The sequence below is a fragment of the Heptranchias perlo genome, chromosome 3 (assembly GCF_035084215.1).
Source record: "Heptranchias perlo isolate sHepPer1 chromosome 3, sHepPer1.hap1, whole genome shotgun sequence".
NCBI lineage: Eukaryota > Metazoa > Chordata > Chondrichthyes > Hexanchiformes > Hexanchidae > Heptranchias > Heptranchias perlo.
The window spans coordinates 81,070,430-81,089,097 of NC_090327.1; the positions used below are offsets into that span (position 1 = coordinate 81,070,430).

At 43.4% G+C, this 18,668-nt stretch overlaps 1 protein-coding gene across 3 annotated transcripts in view; it reads left to right on the forward strand.

The window, feature by feature from the left end:
* Positions 1 to 18,668, forward strand: part of LOC137316678 (hepatocyte nuclear factor 4-gamma-like) — a 188,822-nt gene that overhangs the window by 68,596 nt on the left and 101,558 nt on the right. The window lies entirely within an intron of this gene.

Here is an 18,668-nt window from a genome sequence, read left to right on the forward strand (position 1 = left end):
AAAACAGATTATCTGGTCATATATCTCATTGCTGTTTGTGGGATCTTGCTGTGTACAAATTGTCTGCCACGTTTCCTACATTATAATAATGACTACACTTCAAAAAAATGTGCTTAATTGGCTTTAAAGCACTTTGGGACAACCTGAGGTCATGAAAGGCGCTATATAAATGCAAGTCCTTTTTACAGTGTAACACATTTCCAACAGGAATTCTGCATCTAGCACAGTTGCAGTGGCTGTTAAATTGTAACCCTAACCTTATAATTCTGGGCAATTATCTATTCATGAAACTATATGCATGTTATGAAATAATTGTGATGTTTGAATAGTAAGCATGAACAAGAATAAAACACTTGCAGTGAGGGCTTTTTTTCTCTTTCCAGTTTCCCCTCAGATTTTCTCCCCTTCTCCTTGCTGTTCTAAAAATTGCACTTGTATGAGGATATGGTTCCATGGCGAGTGGTAGCCCTTTGCTATCTCATCCTTCACGTGTAAGCCCTGGGGGGGCTAATATTGGTAGACTGCTCATTTGCAGGTGGGGTACCATAGTGAAACCAATCTTTTCCTCACTCTGTTTCTATACACATGCATTTCCAGTTATTGGATAGCAGGTAGGAGTAGGAATGCTGGATATTTTGTTCCTTCCCCTCTCATTAGCACAGGGAAAGTCAGACCTATTGTAACATCTACTCCACACAGACCAAAGGTTGCCCTGATCTGCATGCATAAGCGTCTTGTCATGTGTAACATTTACCCAGAGCAGTAACAGGTTTAAATAGCTAAATGTTTTTTCTACAATTACTAAACTTGAAGACTTTAAATTCTGTTACTACAAAGTCGTATGTAGAAAGTAATGTAATAATCAAATCAAGATGTTTGAATGACAACATAAATGGTCCGTGGCTGTTACTTGAAATGAGATCAAATTTTGAACTTCATTGCAATTGGTTTATTCAACGGAGTCCTTTTCTTGTATTCACTGTGCTGATGTGTAATTTAATCCATTCTGAATCAGTGATGATTGTGATAAAAATCCTGCAAAATTTTCATGAGATAATTGCCAGTTGATTGCTGGGAAATAATTTAGCCTGTGCACATTATAAAAATATTAGATTGCTACAAAACATGGACAATTTTGAATTGGTTAATCGTTGAATTTTTTTGTGTGAAACTCTTAAATTGAAGGTAAATTTTTAGGGACGGTCTGGAGAAGTATGTGATCAAATAAAGATATAGGCCCGGAATTCGCTGCAATGTTGATACTGGCAACAAACGCTATAAGTTAGACCGTGGTGCTCCCCAATCCTCAAGTGGTGAATTTATGCCAAAATGCGTTGGAGAACTGATTAGGATACGCCACAGCGAGCATAGCAGCGAATCAGAAGCAGCACAGCCGATGGCCAATGTCATGATCGCTGCTAATGGTGCAATTTATTTTTGAAGTCGACAGCAATGCTCCAAAAAATGTCTTTTTTTTTTCCAAAACACGATACAAGATGTGACTAAATTACATAAAGTGAGGCAATTTGTTAATCGAGCTGGTTTATTCTGTGGATAGAGTAGACCACCTAAGATCAAACACTTGGTGGTCCATGACTTTAGGTGGAAGCTATCACTTGGTTGGTGGCTCACTGAGCTGTCAAAAGCTGCTGAATTCTTCCACCTCTATTGCACCAGCAGCTGTTTATCCACAAACTCACCTTTTACCTAGTTAACTGTCAATTAAGTCCTGTGTTTGATTAGCAGATTCAGGAGCATAAAATATCAGAAAATGAGAGATGTAATGTGGAGACATCTTTTTAAGAAGCTTGTCAGTGATGGTGAGGGTCTTTCCTGTACCTTTTGGCATAATGCACAGTGCCTTGTGGGGAGGAATAAAACAGCACATTTAAATTTTGATATACTTATTATGTTTTAATTTATTTAGGGGGCAAAGGAGTTAACCTGTTCAGAAATGTGTAATCTCTTATACAATTACAAATTGAACAATACAGTAATAGCAAACCAATGTGGCTGAAAAGGGGAAAAACTCATTTAAAAATGTTGCGCACATTATTACTTGTTCCGTTATCAACTCACCTGAAATTGGCTGAGAAATTGGGCTGGGTTTTGCCACTTTAGTTTATTTAGACTGAAATTCAACAGATCGGTTCAGTAAGAAAATCGCCACAAAGTGATTTTGGGGAATTTTGCAGGTGAAGGCTATTTAAGAATGAATTGCAAAGCTGTGATTGACAATGGAAAAGGTGTTCAGGGAGGTTGCTATGTCTTGTTTATGGCTGCTTGCTATACAGGCTTTGTTAGAGGGAAAACTAATTTACCACTGATCAAAAAGACAACATAGTTAAAAGACAAGGAATTTCTGCATATTTTGTTCCAGCCTCATGTCTTCAGCAATTAGAAATGTACCACTTAAATTTAGTTCTAGGGTAACATTTTAATGAGATAAGTAATTCAATTTTATATCTGTATTCATTTAGATAGTACATATGTTTACGTGTTGCTTTCTTGAAATTGGATGCACACCACCGAGATGAAAATTATTTGTCTGATTTTTTTTTTAAAAACCTATAATGAAAACAATTATTTATGCAGACTTTTAATTTCAGGTATCTCTGTCTGCCCGTTGGGTTGTGTAACAAATGGCTACGGTCTCTAAAGGCAGGGTTTTAAATGGCCGTTGGTATAAAAGTAACGTCTGTGATCAGGATTTATCTCGGATTCTTGGAGTCAGGAGATATGAATAGAACTCGCCAAGCATCAGGCTACTTCCCAGGTTAACAGTTTTGTATTGATTAAGAGAAAGATCTGGATTGCTTAGATCATTTCCCAATAATGTTAATTGCATGCTAATTTGGGTCAATAGGTAAGAGTTTGTGTGTGGCCTGTGCTGAGCGCCGCAGCGACTCCCAAAGCCTGGGAAATAAAACAACCTGCTTCCTCATACCAGTCCATAAATCACGCTGCTGCCAGGTCTCCAGTACCATTATTTTTCAGTCTAAGTGAAAAACAGCTTGAATGCAGCAAATTTGCAATCGACATTGATTTTAAAGGGGGAGGAGCTATAATAATTGCCTTCTAATTGTTTTCGGCAAGGGGTAATGGCGGAGCAATGCAAAAGTGCCAGGAAATTGTGGCGTGGTGTAAGAAATGGTATAAGTCACTCACTCCATAATTTCCTGGAACTTCTCCACCAGAATAATAGCTCACAAATTCAGGGCTGTAATCTACGTGATAATTAAACAGTATACAATTTAAAAAGCAAGACGTGTGTAAATACGCAGTGCAGTGTATGAATTCAGGATTGAATTCTCTTGCAACAAAATGATAAAATATTTAACACAAACGGAGTTTGAGAATACATTTGTAGAGTTGGGGGCTGGTAATGACTGTGTCAGATTAAGAGGGAGTCACATTAGTCCAAATTGCTTCAGGCCCAACCCGAATTCAAAATTAATTAAATTGAGTTTTCATTGTATGCAGTTTTTTTAATCACATTCGTGTTTAAAATGCTGAACACTTATCTGGATCTGATAGAATACAATGTAAATGAAACTGATGCAAATTAGTGAAACTATTGCACAAAAATCCATCAATCTATCCAGCGTGTGACTCAAACATAACACCTTTCACTGTATTACTGGAAAGGTTAGATGACTAACATTTATCAACAATTTCAACAGTTTTATTTTTTTAAAAAGTTACAGACTTATTCTGTATCATAAATGATAAAGAAGTTTAATCTTAAAGTTTACTATATATATTATATATTCATATTGATGTAAAAATATTGGGGGTTAAATTCAATAACCCCTGAATCTGGGCACGGGGGTCACGGTTAACCCGCGTCCAATCGTTCTGATGCAGGCAGCACGTGAGGTTTGTGCTGCCTGATCATTTACCTGATTCCAACGTGAGCAGCCAGGCCTAGCTGTGCTGTTGAATGACTTCTCACCAGCAAGGGGGCCCGATATCGAGTGAGTGCCTCCTGCCTCTTAAAGGCAGCCTGTACTTCTTAAAGGCAGCCTGCACCTCTTGTGTGCAAAATATAAGATATGGGTTCGCATGGAGTCTGAACGGAGATCAGACATCGCATATGTAAAATACAGATGCAGGTCCCGTCCCTATGTTTACAAAGTGATGAGTTATGTTAAAACATTGAATAAAGGTTGCGCACTACTAAATCCCACATCCTCCAATCTGAATGCCACACCTCACCAATCTACCGATCTGAGTTTGTACCAGGCCTGCGAGACAGCGTGCACCCAGGTTCTCTGCTGATTCACTAGAGGCCTTGGTGCAAGAGGTGGACAGAAGGAGGGGCATCCTATATCCGCAGAGGGGCAAGAGGTCCTCCAGACATATATTAAGAGGCAGTAGGGGATGAAATCAATGCCTGGCGCATAGCATCATGAACATGGATGCAGTGCAGGAAGAAGTTCAGTGCTTTGACACGAGTGGTCATTTGAGTGAGGTCAACTGCCAAGTGGCATCTCCTACCAACTGCACCACTAGCCGCATCCACTGCTCCATGCACTACACCCCCATCACCCATCTACCAACAAACTCTTTCAATCAATGCTCTTCCAATCAGATGCTTCCTCTCACCCTCACACATTTCCACTGTTGCAAGCCACACACCCACAGCTATTCAACCATGACAGGCACATCACCCAAACAACCTGCAGGTCGCTCACCGACGCATGTTTGCTTTCTTGCAAGAGAAGGTGGTACAGAACAGGAGGCAGCAAGTGGCAGTGGCATTTAGCCCCTCGAGCCTATTCCATCATTCAGTGAGATCTTAGTTGGTCTGTGACCTAACTCCTTTTACCCGTCTTAGCCCCATATCCCTTAATACCTTTGGTTAACAAAAATCTATCCATCTCAGATTTAAAATTAACAATTGAGCCAGCATCAATTGCCATTTGTAGAAGAGCGTTCCAAACTTCTACCACCCTTTTGCGTGTAGAAGTGTTTTCTAACTTCACTCCTGCAAGTCCTGGCTCTAATTTTTAGGCTATGTCCCCTAGTCCTAGTATTCAAGTATAGGAGACCTCCAAAAACAGTTACAAATGTATCAGCAGCCAGAAGCAATAATCCAGCAACTAACCTTAAATCCTGCATGATCCCTTTAAGTAGCACTGCTAAGGGGTGCTCCAGGCTGTCTGACATGTTCAGCTCTTTGTAGTTAAGACAGTGCATTGGCTGGAGCATTGAGTGCCAAAATGGTATCCATCCCTTTAAATCAGCGTTGCACACTGATCTAACGCATATCCTCCTTACTTTACATGGTACCAGCATTAATTATCTGCGCGTGCACAAATGCCTTTACCGAGATGGCGCCTGGCACATATCACACTAGAAGCGCGCGCATGCATTCCGGACACCATTTTGGGACCTTAGGAGGCCGTGTAGCGTCTTAAAAAACGGGCGCTACGTGGCCCAATTTATAGCCTACAACATGATACTTATTTAGAACAAAATTTCTTCGCCTGGAATTTCCATAGGGCTTCTCCCAATTGCCTGCTCTAACTTCAGCTGAAGATCAGTGGAAACGCTGGAGAAATAGCATAAGTGGCCAACTAGGCCATTTCCCCAGAGTTCACCTGGTGTCCTGCCCAGCATTTATTCCTCAACCAACATCACTAAGGAAAAGAGATTATCTGGTCATTTATCTATTGCTGTTTGTGAGACTTTGCTGTGAGCAAATTGGCTGCCACATTCCCCTACATCACAACAGTGACTATACTCCAAAACAAGTATTTCATTAGCTGTAATGCACTTTGGGAAGTCCTGAGGTCATGAAAGGCGTTATATTAATCTTCCGTCAAAATTACGGTGAGAGATCCCTGTGAAAATTCTTCCTCTCCCCCCACCCCTTCCAATTTTTCTGCCTGTGCATCAACATGCTGTTATACATATGGAATATTTTATTTGTTTCCCACATTATTTTCAATTTTAATATTCAATACAGGAGCAGAAACAGAACTCAAATAAATGTAGGGAAAGCCACTGCAAGGAAGGCCAAGCAGTCACGTGAGGCAGTGGTGAATATGTTTTGCACACCCAAGGCCAGGGTTTTTATTTCTGCATAGTGTGTGAAGCCACCATACAGTATCAACGGTATGGTTTCAGGTACAAGATAGTAGAATGTTCAGACCCGGAATCTGGCTTCAGATCTGAGAATAATTGGAATTTAAATATTTTTACCATGTGGGTTCACTTCTCCAAAATGCTTCACTTTCACTTGGTGTTACTTCTGCTGTCACACTCCCATGAATGCTAATATTGTTAAGAGTCATTTCTAGGTTAGAATTTTCTAGTGTCACATTTAAAACAATCATCGTAGAGGGTGGCCTGGTTGGCACACTGTAACGACTAACACAAAGAAAGACCTTGCATTTATATAGCATCTTTCACGACCACCCTCCCAATATGCTTTACAACCAATGAAGTAAGTTCAAAATGTAGTCACTGTTGTAATATAGGAAATGTGGCAGCCAATTTGTGCACAGCAAGGTCCCACAAACAGCAATGAGATAAATGACCAGATAATTTTTTTTTAGTTGGTGAGTGAGGGATAAATATTGGCCAGGACACTAGGCGAACTCCCCTGCTCTTCTTCGAAATAGTGCAGTGTGATCTCTCTTGCCTACCCGAGAGGGCAGACAGTGCCTCGGTTTAACGTCTCATTTGAAAGACGGAAAACAGGACCTGGCTTCACTCCTGCAGATATCGATCTAGAAATTTTCTAATGGGTAAATTTGATAGCTCACAGAATCATGGAAGAGCATGGAGGCCATTTGACCCATTGAGCTCACGCCGGCTCTTTTGTAAGAGCAATCCAGTTAGTCTCATTCCCCGTAGCCTTGCAAATTTTTTCCTGTCAAGTATTTATCAAATTCCTTTTTGAAAACCACGATTGAATCTGCTTCCATCATCCTTTCAGGTAGCGCATTCCAGATCATAATTACTCGCTGTGCAAAAAAGTTTTTCCTCGTGTTGACTTTGGTTCTTTTGCCGATCACCATAAATCTGTGTCTTCTGGTTCTCGACCCTTTATCTATTTACTTTATCTAAACCCTTTATGATTTTGAACACTTCTATCAAATCTCCTCTCAACCTTCTGTGCTCTGAGGAGAATAACCCCAACTTCTCCAGTCTATTCACGTAGCTGAAGTCCCTCATCCCTGGAAGCATTCTAGTAAATCTTTTCTGCACACTCTCTAAGGCCTTCACATCCCTCCTAAAGTGCGGTGCCCAGAATTTGACCCAATACTCCAGTTGTGGCTGATCCCGGGGTTTAATAAAGATTCAATATAACTTCCTTGCTTTTGTACTTTATGCCTCTATTTATACAGCCCAGGATTCCATAAGCTTTTTTAACTGCTTTCTCAACCTGTCCTGCCACCTTCAAAGATTTGTGCACATATACCTCCAGGTCTCTCTGTTCCTGCACTCCCCTTAGAATTGTGCCATTTAGTTTAAATTGCCTCTCCTCGTTCTTCCTGCCAAAATGTCTCACTTTGCACTTCTCTGCATTAAATTTCATCTGCCGTGTGTCTGCCCATTTACCAGCCTGTCTATGTCCTCTTGAAGTCTATCACTATCCTCCTCACTGTTTACTACATTTCCAAGTTTTGTGTTATCTGCAAATTTTGAAATTGTGCCCTGTACGTCCAAGTCATTAACATAGATCAAAACAAGCAGTGGTCCTAGTACCAACCCCTGGGGAACACCACTGTATACCTTCCTCCAGTCTGAAAAACAACCGTTCACCACTACTGTTTCCTGTCACTTAGCCAATTTCGTATCCATGCTGTCACTGCCCCTTTATTCCATGGGCTTCAATTTTGCTGATAAGTCTATTATGCGGCACTTTATCAAACGGCATTTGAAAGTCCATATACACCACGTCAACTGCGTTGTCCTCATCAACTCTCTTTGTTACCTCATCAGAATACTCAAATCAAGTTAGTTAAACACGATTTGCCTTTAACAAATCCGTGCTGGCTTTCCTTTATCAATCCACACTTGTCCAAGTGACTATTAATTTTGTCCCAGATTATCGTTTCTAAAAGCTTCCTCACCGCTAAGGTTAAACTGACTAGCCTGTAGTTGCTGGGTTTATCCTTACATCCTTTTTTGAACAAGGGTGTAACATTTGCAATTCGCCAGTCCTTTGGCACCACCTCTGTATCTAAGGAGGATTAGAAGATTACGGCCAGCACCTCTGCAATTTCCACTCTTACTTCCCTCAGCAACCTAGGATGCATCCCCTCCCGATCGGGTGACTTATCTGTTTTAAGTACAGCCAGCCTTTCTAGTACATCCTCTATCAATTTTTAGCCCATCTGGTATCTCAACTACCTCCTCTTATTGTGACTTTGGCAGCATCTTCTTCCTTGGTAAAGACAGATGCAAAGTATTCATTTAGTACCTCAGCCACGCTCTCTGCCTCCATGCATCGATCTCCTTTTTGGTCCCTAATTGGCCCCACCCCTTCTCTTACTACCTGTTTATTATTTATATGCCTATAGAAGACTTTTGTATTCCCTTCTAAGTTAGCCGCGCTCTCTTTGCCCCTTTGTACTTTCTATATTCAGCCTGGTTCTCACTTGTATAATCAACCTGACATCTGTCATATGCCCCCTTCTTCTGCTTTATCTTACTCTCCATCTCTTTCGTCCTCCAGGGAACTCTGGCTTTGGTTGCCCTACCTTTTCCTCCTCCTTGGGAATGTACCTAGACTGTACCCGAACCATCGCCTCTTTAAAGGTCACCCATTGTTCGATTACAGTTTTGCCTGCCAATCTTTGATTCCAACTTATCCGGGCCAGATCCGATCTCAACCCACTGAAATTGGCCCTCCTCCAATTAAGTATTTTTACTCTAGATTGTTCCTCGTTCTTTTTCATAATTAACCTTATCCTTATGATACTATGATCACTGTTCCCTAAATGTTCCCCCACTGACACTTGCTCCACTTGACCCACTTCATTCTCCAGAACGAGATTCAGCAATGCCTCCTTCCTTTGTTGGGCCGGAAACATACCGATCAAGAAAGTTCTCCTTCAGAAATTCCTCCCCCTCCTTGCTCTTTAAACTATTACTATCCCAGTCTATATTTGGATAGTTGAAGTTCCCCATTATCACTACTCTATAGTTCTTGTACCTCTCTATAATTTCCCTGCAAATTTGCTCCTCTATATCCTTCCTATTAATTGGTGGCCTATAGAATACACCCAGTGGTGTAATGGTGCCTCTATTGTTTCTTAACTCTAACCAAATAGATTCTGTCCTTGACCCTTAAGGGGCATCCTCTCTCTTCAGCACTGCAATATTCTCCTTAATCAATACTGCCATCCCACCCTCCCTCCTTTTTTTCCTTGCCTATCTTTCCTGAACACCTTGTATCCAGGAATATTGAGCACCCAATCCTGCCCTATTTTGAGCCAGGTCTCCGTTATTGCCACTACATCATATTCCCATGTGGCTATTTGCACCTATAGCTTACCACCTTATTTACCACGCTTTGTGCATTTGCACACATGGACTCTAAACCTATCTTCGACCTTCTTGTATTCTCTCTTAGTCTGATCCTACCTAATACTGTACTATTTCTTACTCTATTGCTATCTGTCTCTCCCAATCCATTGTGCACCTTGTTTCTCCTTTCTAGTGCTACATCCTGATGTCCATCCCTCTGCCGAATTAGTTTAAACCCTCCCCACAGCACTAGTGAACCTCCCCATGAGGGCATGTGTCCCAGCTCTGTTGAGGTGCAACCCGTCCGTCTTGAACAGGTCCCTCCTGCCCCAGAGCTGGTCCCAATGCCCCAAGAATCTGAAGCCCTCCCTCCTGCACCATGTCTCTAGCTATGCATTAACCTGCCTTATCTTCCTATTTCTGTACTCACTAGCGCACGGCACTGGGAGTAATCCAGAGATTACTACCCTTTGAGGTCCTGCTTTGTAACTTCCTCCCTTGCTCCTGAAACTCCGACTGCAGGACATCATGCCTTTTCTTTCCTGTGTCTTTGGTATCCACATGGACCAAGACTTCTGGCTGTTCCCCTTCCCCCCGCAGAATGTTCTGTACCCTCTCTGTGATGTCCTTTACCCTGGCACCAGGGAGGCAACACACCACGTGGGACTCACATCGGCGGTCACAGAAACACCTGTCTGTCCCCCTGACTATTGAGTCCCCTGTGACTATTGTATTTCTACACTTCGCTGTGCCCCCCTATGTAGTCCTTTTCTCATGGTGCCATGCTGAGGACTGCACTTCTTCATGGTGTCGTCAGCTCACTGGTAATGCCAGTTTGAGAGTGCCACACACCCAGAAGATTCCTGCACTGTCTGCCTCTTCCTACTCTTTCGAATGGTCACTCATTTGCTATCCTGAGCTCTCTGTGGCTGCGGGGTGATCACCTCCTGGAACGTACAATCCAGGAAACCTTCAGCCTCCCTTATGCTCTGCAGTGACTTCAGCTGCCCCTCAAGCTCAGAAACCCTCAGCTTGAACTTGAGCAACTTGAGGCATTTCCTGTACATATGGCCCTCCAGGACACATGAAGCATCCTGAAGTTCCCACATGGCACATGAATTGCAGTCAATGGGTCTCAGCTGCCTGACCATTATATTTAGGCTTAATGTTTGCCACCTCCAAACAGGCAAAACCTCACATCCCATTGCAAATTTATTCAATTTGCATTCCATGCTGACTTTCGTTATGTCAGGCAAGGCTCTGCGCACAGGCCTATAAAAAGTGGGTTTGGCCTGCTGAAGTAAATGATTTAAATTCATAATTCGATATTTTTTTTGCTGGAAGCTCCCATTTTTGCTCCTTTTGCTGCAGTCTTCAGCTTAACAAGTCAGTTGCCTGCGGCCTTGCTCATTGCTACTGTACAATGTGCTGGGGAACCAAGATGGGAGGATGAGAATTCCAGTAGCTCTACCTGACCTGAATAATGCTGATTAATTCATGAGGGGATGCCATCTTCAGATGCACCTCGGAAGCTTCATGGGCTGTTGTATGCTAAGTCAGGCCTGAATTATCACCAACAACAACTTGCATTTATATAGCACCTTTTAACATAGTAAAATCTCCCAAGGTGCTTCACAGGAGCGTTATTAAACAAAATTTGACACCAAGGCACATAAGGAGATATTAGGACAGGTGACCAAAGGTTTGGTCAAAAGGGTAGATTTTAAGCAGCGTCTTAGAGGAGAGGTAGAGAGGCGGAGAAGTTGAGGGAGGGAATTCCAGGGGGCCTGGGCAGCTGAAGGCACGGCCCCCAGTGGTGGAGCGATTAAAATCGAAGATGCGCACGAGGCCAGAATTAGAGGAGGGCAGAGATCTCGGAGGGTTGTAAGGCCGGAGGAGGTTACAGAGATGAGGAGGGACAAGGCCAGGGAAGGATTTGAAAACCAGGATGAGAATTTTAAAATCGAGGTGTTGCCGGACCAGGAGCCAATGTAGGTCAGTGAGCACAGGGGTGATTGGTGAACAGGACTTGGTGCGAGTTAGGGTATGGGCAGCAGAGATTTGGATGAGCTCAAGTTTATGGAGGGTGGAAGATCGGGAGGCCAGCCAGGAGAGCATTGGAATAGTCAAGTCTAGAGGTAACAAAGGAATGGATGACTGTTTCAGCAACAGATGAGCTGAGGCAGGGGCGGAGGCAGCCGATGTTAGAGGTGGAAGTGGGCTGTCTTGGTGATGGAGCGGATACATGGTCGGAAGCTCATTTCAGGTTCAAATAGGACATGAATGGTCTGGTTCAGCCTCAAGCAGTGGCCAGGAAGAGAGATTGAGTTGGTGGCTAGGGAACGAAGTTTGTGGTGGGGACCAAAGGCAGCGGCTTAGGTCTTCCCAATATTTAGTTGGAGGAAATTATATTGCTCATCAGACAAGCGCTGTGACAAATCAGAGACAGTGGATGGGTCGAGGTAGGTGTTGGTGAGGTAGAGCTAGGTGTTGTCAGCGTACATGTGGAATCTGACGTCGTGTTTTCGGATGATGTCACCGAGGGGCAGTATGTAGATGAGAAATAGGAGGGGGGCCAAGGGTAGATTCTTGGGGGACTTCAGAGTTAACGGTGCAGGAGCATGAACAGAAGCCATTGCAGGTGATCTCTGGCTATGACTGGATAGGTAAGAATGGAACCAGGTGAGCGCAGTCCCATCCTGCTGGACGATGGAAGAGAGGCATTGGAGGAGGATGGTGTGGTCAACTGTGTCAAAGGCTGCAGACAGGTCGAGAAGGATGAGGAGGGATAGTTTACCACTGTCACAGTCACATAGGATGTCATTTGTGACTTTGATAAGGGCCCTTTCAGTACTGTGGCAGGGGCGGAAACCTGATTGGAGGGATTCAGACATGGAGTTGCGGGATTGATGGGCAGATTTGGGAGATGACAGCATGTTCAAGGACTTTGGTTGGGAAAGGGAGGTTGGAGATGGGGTGGTCGTTTGGAAGGACAGAGGGGTCAAGGGTGGTTTTTTTTGAGGAGGGTGATGATGACGACAGATTTGAAGGGGAGGGGGACAGTGCCTGAAGAGAGGCAATCATTAACAATATCAGTAACATGGGTACCAGGAAAGGAAGTTGGGTGGTGAGCAATTTGGTGGGAATAGGGTCGAGGAAGCAGGAGGTGAGTCTCATGATAAGCTGAAGGTTATCTTTGCATGATCCTGGAGTGCACCACATCAGCCGTACCTGTTGCTGTCAGAGACCTGTCTCTGCTGCATCCATTTCATATGAGCTATGCCACCTGCAGTAGGCTGGTCTACAGACTAATGGGGGAGCTTCCACATGGTTCCCTCAATATCCCATTGTAACTTAAGTGGAAACCCTGGAGAACTGGGTAAATGGCTGGTTCCGCCAATCTCTCAGCAATGCACCCCTGCAGAAATTCCAGTCATATGTCTATGGCTACTATGCCAACTCATGTAGCGGTGAAGGTGATAATAACAATGGCCAGAAATTGCTGCACTGGCGCATCTTGCGACGAACAACATTCATTGAACTTTTTACCTCACTGTTCATGTCGCACTATTTTTGCACTACAAATTACTGGTACATTGAAACGATAATGGTACAGTGATGTCAATGTTGCATCCGGGACCTCTTGAACATTGTGTCCAATGGTCTATCTCCTTAACCAATGAAAGAAAAGGATAGAGAAAGAAACAGAGTGATGACCAAGAATGAAATAGAGTAAATTAGAGACCGAATTCTCTATAAAGAGAGGGGAAAAAGTGAGTAGATTAAGAGAGAGAAAAAGTAGAGACAGAAAAGAAAAGTAAGTAACAGTTGTATTTGGAAAATTGTTGTACTGGTCCTTGAGAAGTTGAGTGAATGGCAGGGAGGGTGTGCAAAATGCACAAACATTCTTGTGCATGAAGTATAGAATGAGCGGCCCCATCCATCATGATCAGAAACAGTGGCACACCCAGTGGGCAAGGATTGCGCTGCTTTCATAGGAACGCAGGAATTGCTAGATGATAAAAGACCAAGGTCCATCTAGTTCGCCTTCTACCATCCTGGTAGTTGCATGATAAAATTAAGATGGAGTTGTTGACTAATGATAAGCAGTGAGGTGGCAGAGCAGAGGAGAGCGAGTGGCCCATAAAAAGGAGAAAGCAGGGCAAAGACCAAGGGAAGTCTAGATTAACTGCATTTATTTCAATGCAAGAAGTCTGATGGGCAAGGCAGATGAACTCAGGGCATGGATGGGTACATGGGACTGGGATGTTATAGCTATTACTGAAACATGGCTAAGGGAGGGGCAGGACTGGCAGCTCAATGTTCCAGGGTACAGATGCTATAGGAAAGATAGAGCAGGAGGTAAGAGAGGAGGGGGAGTTGCGTTCTTGATTAGGGAGAACATCACGGCAGTAGTGAGAGGGGATATATCCGAGGGTTCACCCACTGAGTCTATATGGGTAGAACTGAAAAATAAGAAGGGAGAGATCACTTTGATAGGATTGTACTACAGACCCCCAAATAGTCAACGGGAAATTGAGGAGCAAATATGTAAGGAGATTACAGACAGCTGCAAGAAAAATAGGGTGGTAATAGTAGGGGACTTTAACTTTCCCAACATTGACTGGGACAGCCATAGCATTAGGGGCTTGGATGGAGAGAAATTTGTTGAGTGTATTCAGGAGGAATTTCTCATTCAGTATGTAGATGGCCCGACTAGAGAGGGGGCAAAACTTGACCTCCTCTTGGGAAATAAGGAAGGGCAGGTGACAGAAGTGTTAGTGAGGGATCACTTTGGGACCAGTGATCATAATTCCATTAGTTTTAAGATAGCTATGGAGAAGGATAGGTCTGGCCCAAAAGTTAAAATTCTAAATTGGGGAAAGGCCAATTTTGATGGTATTAGACAGGAACTTTCAGAAGTTGATTGGGAGAGTCTGTTGGCAGGCAAAGGGACGTCTGGTAAGTGGGAGGCTTTCAATAGTGTGTTAACCAGGGTTCAGTGTAAGCACATTCCTTATAAAGTGAAGGGCAAGGCTGGTAGAAGTAGGGAACCTTGGATGACTCGGGAGATTGAGGCCCTAGTCAAAAAGAAGAAGGAGGCATATGACATGCATCGGCAGCTGGGATCAAGTGGATCCCTTGAAGAGTATAGAGATTGCCGGAGTAGAGTTAAGAGAGAAATCAGGAGGGCAAAAAGGGGACATGAGATTGCTTTGGCAGATAAGGCAAAGGAGAATCCAAAGAGCTTCTACAAATACATAAAGGGCAAAAGAGTAACTAGGGAGAGAGTAGGGCCTCTTAAGGATCAACAAGGTCATCTATGTGCGGAACCACAAGAGATGGGTGAGATCCTGAATGAATATTTCACATCTGTATTTACGGTTGAGAAAGGCATGGATGTTAGGGAACTTGGGGAAATAAATAGTGATGTCTTGAGGAGTGTACATATTACAGAGAGGGAGGTGCTGGAAGTCTTAACACGCATCAAGGTAGATAAATCTCCGGGACCTGATGAAATGTATCCCAGGACGTTATGGGAGGTTAGGGAGGAAATTGCGGGTCCCCTAGCAGAGATATTTGAATCATCCACCGCTACAGGTGAGGTGCCTGAAGATTGGAAGGTAGCAAATGTTGTGCCTTTGTTAAAGAAGGGCGGCAGGGAAAAGCCTGGGAACTACAGACCGGTGAGCCTGACATCTGTAGTGGGTAAGTTGTTAGAGGGTATTCTGAGGGACAGGATCTACAGGCATTTGGAGAGGCAGGGACTGATTAGGAACAGTCAGCATGGTTTTGTGAGAGGAAAATCATGTCTCACGAATTTGATTGAGTTTTTTGAAGGGGTAACCAAGAAGATAGATTAGGGCTGTGCTCTACATGGACTTCAGCAAAGCCTTTGACAAGGTACCGCATGGTAGGTTGTTACATAAGGTTAAATCTCACTGGATCCAAGGTGAGGTAGCCAATTGGATACAAAATTGGCTTGACGACAGAAGACAGAGGGTGGTTGTAGAGGGTTGTTTTTCAAACTGGATGCCTGTGACCAGCGGTGTGCCTCAGGGATCGGTGCTGGGTCCGCTGTTATTTGTTATTTATATTAATGATTTGGATGAGAATTTAGGAGGCATGGTTACTAAGTTTGCAGATGACACCAAGATTGGTGGCATTGTGGACAGTGAAGAAGGTTATCTAGGATTGCAACGGGATCTTGATAAATTGGGCCAGTGGGCCGATGAATGGCAGATGGAGTTTAATTTAGATCAATGTGAGGTGATGCATTTTGGTAGATCGAATCGGGCCAGGACCTACTCCGTTAATGGTAGGGCGTTGGGGAGAGTTATAGAACAAAGAGATCTAGGAGTACAGGTTCATAGCTCCTTGAAAGTGGAGTCACAGGTGGATAGGGTGGTGAAGAAGGCATTCGGCATGCTTGGTTTCATTGGTCAGAACATTGAATGCAGGAGTTGGGATGTCTTGTTGAAGTTGTACAGGGCATTGGTGAGGCCACACTTGGAATACTGTGTACAGTTTTGGTCACCCTATTATAGAAAGGATATTATTAAACTAGAAAGAGTGCAGAAAAGATTTACTAGGATGCTACCGGGACTTGATGGTTTGACTTATAGGGAGAGGTTAGACAGACTGGGACTTTTTTCCCTGGAGAGTAGGAGGTTAAGGGGTGATCTTATAGAAGTCTATAAAATAATGAGGGGCATAGATAAGGTAGATAGTCAAAATCTTTTCCCAAAGGTAGGGGAGTCTATAACGAGGGGGCATAGATTTAAGGTGAGAGGGGAGAGATACAAAAGGGTCCAGAGGGGCAATTTTTTCACTCAAAGGGTGGTGAGTGTCTGGAACGAGCTGCCAGAGGCGGGTACAATTTTGTCTTTTAAAAAGCATTTGGACAGTTACATGGGTAAGATGGGTATAGAGGGATATGGGCCAAGTGCAGGAAATTGGGACTAGCTTAGTGGTATAAACAGGGTGACATGGACATGTTGGGCCGAAGGGCCTGTTTCAATGTTGTAACTTCTATGATTCTATGATTCTATCTGTTCCCCTTAATATCTTATAAACTTCGATCAGATCACCCCTTAACCTTCTAAACTCTAGAGAATACCCCAACTCCAATTTGTGTAATCTCTCCTCGTGACTTAACCCTTGAAGTCCGGGTATCATTCTCGTAAACCTACGCTGCACTCCCTCCAAGGCCAATGTGTCCTTCCGAAGGTGCGGTGCCCAGAACTGCTCACAGTACTCCAGGTGCAATCTAACCAGGGTTTTGTATAGCTGCAGCATAACCTCTGCCCCCTCGTACTCTAGTCCTCTAGATAAAAAGGCCAGCATTCTATTAGCCTTATTGATTATTTTCTTCACCTGTTCATGACACTTCAATGATCTATGTACCTGAACCCCTAAGTCCCTTTGGACATCCACTGTTTTTAACTTTTTACCATTTAGAAAATACCCTGTTCTGTCCTTTTTTGGTCCAAAGTGGATGATCGAACAGATGAATGCGTGGCTGGAGAGGTCATGCAGGAGGGAGGGCTTTAGATTTCTGGGGCATTGGGACTGGTCCTGGGGGAGCTGGGACCTGTACAAGATGGACAGGTTGCACCTCAACAGGGCCAGGACCAATATCTTGCGGGAGATTTGCCAGTGCTGTTGGGGAGGGTTTAAATTAGCTTGGCAGGGGGATGGGAACCTGAGCGTAGATTCAGAAGGGAGAGAAACAAAGCTGGAAATGGAAGGCAGAAAATTAGTAAGTGAGCTTGGAAGGCAGAGGAAGCAAAGGTTAGAAACTAGACAACAAAGGAGTTTGGCAGTGCTTATGGTATCTACCTCAATGCAAGGAGTCTAGTGAATAAGGCAGATGAGCTTAGGGCACAGATATATCCGTGGAAGTTTGATATCTGAGCTATTACTGAAACATGGCTTAAGCAGGGGCAGGAATGGCAGCTGAACATTCCTGGTTATAGGGTTTTCAGATGAGATAGCGAGGGGGATAAAAAAGGAGGGAGGGGTGGCAATATTGGTTAAAGAACAAATTACGGCGGTGAGGAGAGATGATATGTTAGAAGGATCATTAAATGAGGCCATATGGATTGAGCTAAAGAACAAAAAAGGGGCAGTCACACTGCTGGGAGTGTACAATAGACCCCCAAACAGTCAGAGGGAGATAGAAGAGCAAATATGTAGGCAAATTTCTGAGAAATGCAAAAATAATAGGGCAGTAATAGTAGGGGATTTCAACTACCCTAATATTAACTGGGATAGAATTAGTGAAAAAGGTTTAGAGGGTGCAGAATCCTTAAATTGCATTCAGGAGAACTTTTTTAGCCAATACGTAGCAAGCCCAACAAGAGCTGGGGGCAGTTTTGGATTTAGTTTTAGGGAATGAAGCTGGGCAGATAGAAGGAGTATCAGTGAGAGAACATTTTGGTGGTAGTGATCATAATTCAGTTAGATTTAGCATAGTTATGGAAAAGGACAAAGATAGAACAGGAGTAAAAGTTCTAAATTGGGGAAAGACCAATTTTACTAAGCTGAGAAGTGATTCAGCAAAAGTGGACTAGGAACAACTACAAAGCAGTGGGAGGCATTCAAGGGGGAGATTCAAGGGGTTCAGAGTAAACATGATGCCACAAAGAGAAAGAGTGGGACTGCTAAATCTAGAGCCCCCTGGATGACCAGGAGCAAACAGGATGAGATAAGGCAAAAAAGGGAAGCTTAAGTCAGGCACCGAGAGCTCAATATTGCAGAAAACCTGGAGGAGTATCGAAAGTGCAGGGGTGAAATTAAAAAGGAAATTAGGAAAGCAAAAAGAGAGGGCATAAAAGAATACTGGCAAGTAAAATCAAGGAAAACCCAAAGATGTTTTATAAATACATAAAGAGCAAGAGGATAACTCAGGAAAGAGTAGGGCCTATTACAGACCAAAAAGGTAACCTATGTGTGGAGGCGGAAGATGTGGGTATGGTTCTTAATGAATACTTTGCGTATGTCTGCATCGTCCCCCTCTTTTGTGAAGAGATTGTAGTTAAGGAGGAGAAGGAGTGTGAAATATTGGATGGGATAAATATAGTGAGAGGAAGTATTAAGGGGTTTTGCATTTTGAAAGTAGATAAATCACCAGTCCCGGATGAAATGTATCCCAGGCTGCTGAGAGAAGCAAGGGA